General features: G+C 55.2%; 1 long non-coding RNA gene across 1 annotated transcript; it reads right to left on the bottom strand.

Moving 5' to 3' along the window:
- Positions 1-3,973: 3,973 nt before the first annotated feature.
- On the bottom strand, positions 3,974-6,441 carry LOC129048956 (uncharacterized). The gene is made up of 3 exons (XR_008511666.1): positions 6,294-6,441; positions 4,683-5,161; positions 3,974-4,190 (listed from the first exon to the last, which is right to left on the bottom strand). It is a non-coding gene; the product is annotated as an uncharacterized LOC129048956 (long non-coding RNA).
- Between the last annotated feature and the right edge of the window lie 1,172 nt (positions 6,442-7,613).

The following is a 7,613-nucleotide window of genomic DNA, read 5'->3' as shown; positions in this document are numbered from 1 at the left end:
GCCTTTATTATTGTTGTTGTTGCTATTTGTTTACCCTCAACAGAGACAACACATACTCCCCATGCCCATGTGTTGCCTGTCAGGAAAGTTCTCCCAGATGTCTAACCATGAACCATTCTGCTGCATTAGAAGGCTACTCTCTCCTGCTGGAATATCGATGAGAGCCGAGCCAACTGTGAGCTTCTAGGAGCTGCTGGGCTCCTTGACCCTGCCAGTCTGAGCGCCAGAATCCAATCCCAATTCTGTCTTCTGAGTACTCACGGAGAACTGGGTAGAGGCGGTAAATGGAGCCTGCAGGAGTGAGCAGGTCCTCTGAGGAAAAAGATCAGAGGCTGTGAATCACCCCTGCTCTGCCCTTGGGTCTTGTCTGTCATTGGGGAGGGCCTGAGCCTCTGGGTGTTTAGCTTCTCCCCTTCCAGCCCCGACGGGAGGGGGGCCCCAAGAGGCCCTCTCATTCTGTTTCGTTTCTGGTCCCCTGTCCTGGGTTCCATGACATGGCAGGAAATGCGGGCAGCACCTGGTTCCCCAAGGACTGCCCTGCTGTGTGCTGCAGACCCTTCAGGCCTGTTTCCGATCTGGCACCATCCTCAGGGCCAGGAGTCCTGGGTCGGCTTCAGGGAGGGACATTCTGTCCCTCAGGAACAGATGCTGGGTCTGCACTCTCCCAAACAGGGCCCCTGAGGCTGCCTGGCTCTGTTGCTAGGCCACGGCTAGGAGGCAGGTCTCCTGAGTTCCCCTCTGGCCTCTACCTGGCATGGTCTTCATTGTTGCTGTCTCCCCACAGTCCTTTCCCCCTACCCCCACCCCTTTGGCTATGGGCTGAATTATTAATAAAAATGCTGAGGAAGCTGTTTGTGCAGCTCACGTGACAGAACAAACACACCTCTCTCCTTGCCATCATCCATGTGGCAAGAGACCCAGGCTGAGCATTCGCCTGAGTCAGGAGGGACAGGCTGAGACCAGCTGGAAGGTGGCTGTGCAGGGCAACAGCAAAGCCCACTGGTGGTGACAGGCCAGGAGTGAGGACTTGTTCTGTCATCCTGTCCCTGCTCCTACCCCCTAGTCTTCCCCTTCCTCCTCTGCAGAGGACAAGAGTCTGGAGAAGATAAAAGTATAAAGTTAACAGATATCTCCACCCCAGAAAGGACATGGCAGCAAACTACTAGGAGGCAGCTGCAGCCATCTCTATACCCACCTCATCACCATCAATACTTGCTGATCTATTGCCTCCTCTCGCCAGACCCAGTAACTACCAGATCTCAGAGGCCCACCCAGAGTCTATGCTTGTCACACTTCTGCCGGGTTCTGCTTTGGGGCCCTGGTGCTAAAAGGCAGGGTTTGGACCCCAGCATCAAGGGAAGAATCTGAGACTCGAACTCGGATCCTGCCTCTGCCTGTTTCTCTAATTGTTTGGCTTTGGCTGGTTACTTGACATCTCTGGGCCTCAGTTTTCTCATCTGTAAAATAAGGCTAAGAATTGCTCTGCAAAAAGATGTGAGAATACCCTGGGGAGATGGCAAGGGCTGGGTGTCTTTCCTGGTTCCCTAGGGGTAACCCCAGGCACCAAAGACCCTGCTGCAAGCTGACCTTCCATAGCTATAGGCCCCCAAGGGTCTCTCAGGCCATGTTACAGGGCCGGAAACCTTATTCCCACCCCACCCTCACCCGATCTGTCCTCCCACACCCCTTCACCCTGTAAGCTCTTCATCCAGATTCTGGCACTCAGTCTCTCTCTTCTCCATGGTCACCCTGACACTCCCCAAGTGCTTGGCTCAGCCCCTCAAGTCCCTCACCACCCTTAAAAGATTAAAGTTGGTATTCCTTCTTCTGGCTTGGGACAGCCCCAGCCTTGGTCAGAAGTTTGACCTTGGGCCTCTGCTCTGAGATATTCCCTACCCTTTGGGCAGCTCTGGGACCCCTGAGACTGACTGAGGGCCATGGGGGCTAGTGAGACCCCCTTCCTGGGATGCACTGTGGAAGCACCTCAGTTTGCTGATTACTAGGTGAGTGACCCGGGGTCAGCCCCTCCTTCCTTCTGAGCCTCATATTACCAGTCTGTATCATAGGATGTTGTTTTTTAATCTTGACTGGGTCTTGGACCCCTGTGAAAATCTAATGAAGTCAGTGGACCTCTCCTCCCTAGAAAAGTGCATATACAAACACAGACACAACATTATGCCCATAATTGGGTGTGTGTTGGGGTGGGGGTCCTTCGGGTTCCAGATGAAAATCCCTGGCCCAGAAGCCTGCAAGACTGCTTCCAGCTCTGTCAGTCTGAACCCAGTTCTCTGCCCTCCCCATCCTCTCCACAGTGACTTTTGGGTGTGGGGGAAGAGGGGACAGTTAGGGAGGTGAGCTGCTGGTCTATCCACACCTTTTCTCCCTCCTGCCTCAGTAGGCCCCTCCCCCAGCATTTCCTGTGGCTGGTGCCAGCTTGTCTGCAGCTCAGACCAGCATTTCAATCCCTCTTGGAACCCACTGAACTGGCTTCACCTGCCTTTCAAGGTATTTAAAGGTTCTTTGACCAAATGCTTTTTGATCCTCTGCTGATGGGAACCAAGCAGAAGCTCTTTCGCCAACTGTCCCCCTTCCCTCCACGTGATTAGTTTCTAAGAGCTCTTTTGATATTGCAGAAACCTTCTGTGGTTTGTTCAAAGCCCTGGGCCTTGCAGCCACCTCCCCCGGGGACCCAGGCCAGTCAGCTCCAGCCTCCACCGCCCATACCCAGGGGTGGCCTAGTTAATGGGGGCCTCCCAGCGCTGAACGACTCTGGCCTGAGTTGGAACCCCAGACCCGAGCCCAGCTGGTAGAGGGGTCAAGCCCCGCTCCTCTCAGGGAGCCCAGGCCGGGTCTGGTAGTGTGGGGTGGGGGACCTGTTCCCCAGCCTTCAGCGGGCCATGACTCTTCTTCCCGCCCAGCTGAGGCTGCACAGACAGGCATGCAGGCCCACGATGATAGCAATTGACCTGTTTCCAGGTCTGAGGCTGAGGCTGAGAAGGGGAAACTGAGGCTCTAAGAAGTCCAGGTTTCAGGCATTGGTGTGTGAGGGGGCAGGAGCCAGCATCCACCAACCCAAGACCTGCTCCAGCAGCCCCACCCCAGCCAGCAGCACTCGCCGCCCGCGCTCCTGGTCCTCCAGGGCCGCGCAGAAAGCGCGCCTGGGCTGAGTCCCAGCTGCAGAATTCTTGCGGGGCGGGGGACGAGGCGTCTCCGCTCTTAATAGCTGAGCGCCCGCAAACGCCCGGCCTGGGCTCGAGGCCTGCCCCTCCAGCGACGGGCGCCCCCAGCATAGAAGTCTTTCTCTGCAACTTGGACGGACCCACCCAGAGCGCCCCGAGTATCCGGCCCGGGGCGGAGATGCGCGTGCGCGGAGGGGGTGCCGCGGAGCCCGCGTGAGCAGACAAATTACCGCTGACCTGAGAGGACGCGTCCACGCCGGCCCGGAGGGAGGAGGGGGACGGTACATAGATGGGGGGCGGGGGAGATGACTCTCTGAGGGATCCCCAACCCCAGGATTGAGGCCCCACCCTCTGCCCTAGCTGGAGTTGAAGACCGCAGTGGGGGTGTGGGCCTATCCCTAGCAGGTGGAAGGGTGATCTGCACCGGGAGAGCTGTGACTGTCCCAGTTCCGCGATCCCTGGCTCTGGGCTCAGGAGGATGACAGGAGGGGCCCCAGCACTCCGAGAGCTGGGCGAGTTCAGGTGGCCAGGCCCTCTCCCTCACCAAGGCCTCTGGGGGAGCTGCTGGGCTCCTTGGCCCTGCCAGCCTGAGCGCCAGAATCCAATCCTGCTCTGTAATAATCATCAGAGCAGCCGGCAGCACTTACTGAGCTCTGAGGGACTGCCAGGACCGGGTGCCAAGTGCATAACACGCATTATCCCACTTAATAGTCACTGAAGTCCCGTTGTGATCCCCTTAGGAAGGTGAGGGGGGGCTGAGGCGAGGGGCGTGGCTTGTCAGGGGCGAGGCTTGCCTGGGGCGTGGCCTGCCTGAGGTCGGGCAGCCGGCGGGGTGGAGGGACAGGTGGGAGTCACACCAGCTCCAACAAGGTCTAGAGCCCAAACCTTCAACCCCTGGGCTTTCCTGCCTTCGAGTCCTCGGAGCTCTCCTGGAGGCTGAGCAGGCAACAGAGGCTGCTCCTCAGCTGGATGTGGCCCCTGGGAGGTGAGGGGGCGCAGAGGCCGGGCGCCCTGGAAAGGAGGAAGAATGGGGGACACCCACCTCCGTGGCTGCTTCATTTCCTGCTCTCTTCCTGCTCCCACCCCTCCCAACGGTGGGCGTCCCCCAAGGCTCCGTCCTCTCTTCCCTCTTCTTTCTCACCCACTCTCTTCGTGAACTCATCCACGCCCACGGCCTCAGCTTTTGCTTCATCCCCATTCCCAGCACTGTCTCTGGGGCCCTGACCTCCCTCCCAAGCTCCGCAGCTGTGTACTTAGTGAAGCCTTTCCACCAGGTGGAGGAAACTCATCACCTCCCTGGGGTCACCCCACAGCTGCTAAGGCCCCATCACTCTCTCAAGCCCCACATCGGTTCCCCAAATCCTCCCACTGCTCTTCCCCCACACCTAATTACTGTCCATATCCTTCAGACCCTTTTCTCTGCCCAGTCTCTCACACCCTGTTCTCAGACTCCTGAGCCACCTCCCTAAGTCAGACACTCAAGCCACTCAGCCTCCGCCTCACCTGGCTCCTGCCCAGTCGCTTGCCTCCCCCAGTCTTTTCCATCCAGTGCCCTCCCTCCCCGTGGTTTTCTTTTCTCTTTTCTTTCTTTCTTTCTTTTTTTTTTTTTTTTTTTTTTTTGAGACAGAGTCTTGCTCTGTCACTCAGGCTGGAGTGCAGTGGCAGGATCTCGGCTCACTGCAACCTCCATCTCCCAGGCTCAAGACATTCTTGTGCCTCAGCCTCCTGAGTAGCTGGAATTACAGGTGCCTGCCATCATGCCTGGATAATTTTTGTGTTTTTAGTAGATACAGGGTTTCGCCATCTTGGCCAGGCTGGTCTTGAACTCCTGGCCTCAAATGATCCGCCTGCCTAAGGCCTCCCATAGTGTTGGGATTACAGGCATGATCCACCGCACCCGGCCTCCCTGTGGTTTTCTGAGACACAAGATCCAATTGCGCTGCTGGCTTCTCAGCCCCCGGGCTTTCGATGGCTCCTCATGCCTGTGGAAAGGAGCAGGTTAGCCTGAGATGGAGTCTGCCCCAGGATGACTTTTGACTTCCTCGTCTTGCCCAGTGCCCTGCCTTCAGCTAAAAACTGAGTTTCTCCCTATGAGTTTACACCTTTCAAAGCCCATCTTCACTGTCACTTTGTCCAGGGAGCCATCCCTGATTCTCCCAGGTGAGATTGAACTCTCCTTTTCTGTAGCCCCATGGCACTTCTTAGCATTTCGGTGATGGAATTGTCTACGTTGATAGCATTTATACAGCTCTTCAATCCTGCTTTCTGTCCACCTCCTCCACCCCTGCAATGGACTGGGAGCTCTTTCAGGGCAAGGATCACCCATTACTATCCACCATCTTCCTCCTTTCACGTTTTTTATTGATTCATTCAGCAAACATTAATGACGTAGCTGCTGTGTGCTAGGCACTGCATATACAGAATCCTGCTCCTTCTCTGGGTAATTGTCATACAGCGCAACAAGTGCATTAACAGGTGGATTCAGGGAAACGTGGCCCTGGGCAAGGATTTCTCCAGGCTCCCGAATGCCAGGCCCTGGCCTGAGCACCATGGGGGCGTGCAAGCTTGAACAAGACTAAGCCCTGCCCTCCAGGATGGTAGCTGTATAAAAACAATAGGATATGTACAAATGCAGGTCTGAACACAGTGCTTTGGGACCACAGAAAGCAGAGCAATGACCTTGGCCCTGGGGAAATCCTGAAGCTTCCCAAATGCCCAGCACCTTGAACCAAGCAGTAGCCTCGTAAATCTTTGCTGAATTAAATTGGTTACAGGAAGAAAGGGGACATAATAGAGACGAAAAAGAAAATTAAGGTTATTGGTGCCAGGTGGCGGGGGATGACAGAGCATTTTCACATCTGCATGAAGTCGCCTTGTCACCCATCCCACAGGGATGTCTTGTGGACAAATGAGATCATGGACGTGCAGTGCTCTGAACGCCTGGGAAGAAAATAACTATACAAATATCGGGGCTATTATTAGTCTATCCGCATCAGACCAGATAAGTCCTCTCCTTGTGGCCTCAGTTCCCTCATGATAATATCAGCTGTGCCCTGTGGCAATTCACTTCTCTCTCTGGGCCTCAGTTTCCCCATCTACAACATGAGGACATACCATGAGATGATTCTGAGGGTCTCTGGCTCCTCCAGGGAGATGCTCCAGGGACAGCTGTGTCTGACTAGGGGATGCCTTTGGTCCTCTCTTGACTGCCACACCCTGGGCTGAGTTGGGGAGTCCTCATAATGTCACAAAGGCCACTCCCTGTCCTGTTTGTCTTTCTGGTCAAACAAGGCCATACAGAACATGAGGCAAGTGTGGGCTTCTCAGCCGGAAGTTCCTCTCTAATTTCTGGGGAACAGCCTTAAGGCCTGTTTTCTGAAAAAGACCTCTGTGTGAGCCCCTTCCCTCCACTCCAGGTCTGAGGTCTGGGTTCCCCTGGGGAAGGCCCATCCCTCTCCAAATCCCCATTGATCTCTTCCTTTATGGCCAGAAGTGTTGGGGTGCAAGATGCTTCAGTGAAAGGGGATGGAAGCTGTAGTGAGAGAGAAGCTTCTCGCACAGGACTCTGATGCATGCTCCCCCATGACCTGTCCTTAGCTAAGGCACCACCACAACCCTGACCCTACAAAGCAGAGACCTTGGCCATGTTCCTACTTTCCCTCTTTTCCTTACCTGGCACATTTCATTGGTGGTGAGTCCTGGTCTTTTTCCTTGCTGGCTCCAGTCCTTCCCAGCCTCCCATGCGCCTCATTCATGGCCCTAGCCCCGGTCCTCCCATCTTGCATTGACTTCCTCCTTGGGTCTCCTCCTCTGCCTCCAGCCTGGCTCCCTTCCCGTCCACTATCCTAAGGGCAGCAAAGTGCAAGTGTGACCAGGTTTCTCTTCAGCTCAAAGCCCTTCCCTGGATCCTTAATTGCTCTTAGGAAAAAGCTCAGATTCCCTGTCTGGCGCAGGCAGGGCCCTTCCTGACCTAACCAGAGAGGCAAAGTCATCTTTGAGAGAGTTCTGAAGCTGAGAAAAAGCTCACTAAGGGATGGGGGCATGGGGAGCATTTCAGGGACAGGGAAATGTGATTTCAAAGGTGGGGAGATATGATGGAATCTCCCATCTGGGAAAAATCAGAAAGCAGATATGGCAGGAGGCTGGAGTGAGTGTCCAGGGTGGATCAGGCACACCTAGTGTGTTCCAGGCTCTGTTCTCATGCTGAAGATGCAGCAGTGACCAAAACAAACATCCCTGCCCTCAGGAGCTGGCATTTAGCAGAGGAAGGTAGCAATCAGCAATGAGCAAAAGAAGGAAATGTTATAGTGTGTTAGAAGGTGATGAGTGTTGTGGAAAAAGAAAAGGTGGAGAGAAGTGAGGGTTATCTGGGGGTGGATTGCAATGTTGAGACAGGGTGGTGAGGACAGGCTTCATTGAGAAGGTGGCATCTGA

The sequence above is a fragment of the Pongo abelii genome, chromosome 9 (genome assembly GCF_028885655.2).
Source record: "Pongo abelii isolate AG06213 chromosome 9, NHGRI_mPonAbe1-v2.0_pri, whole genome shotgun sequence".
Taxonomy (NCBI): domain Eukaryota; kingdom Metazoa; phylum Chordata; class Mammalia; order Primates; family Hominidae; genus Pongo; species Pongo abelii.
Note: the sequence above shows the minus strand (reverse complement) of the source record. Positions and strands in the feature narration are given on the sequence as shown.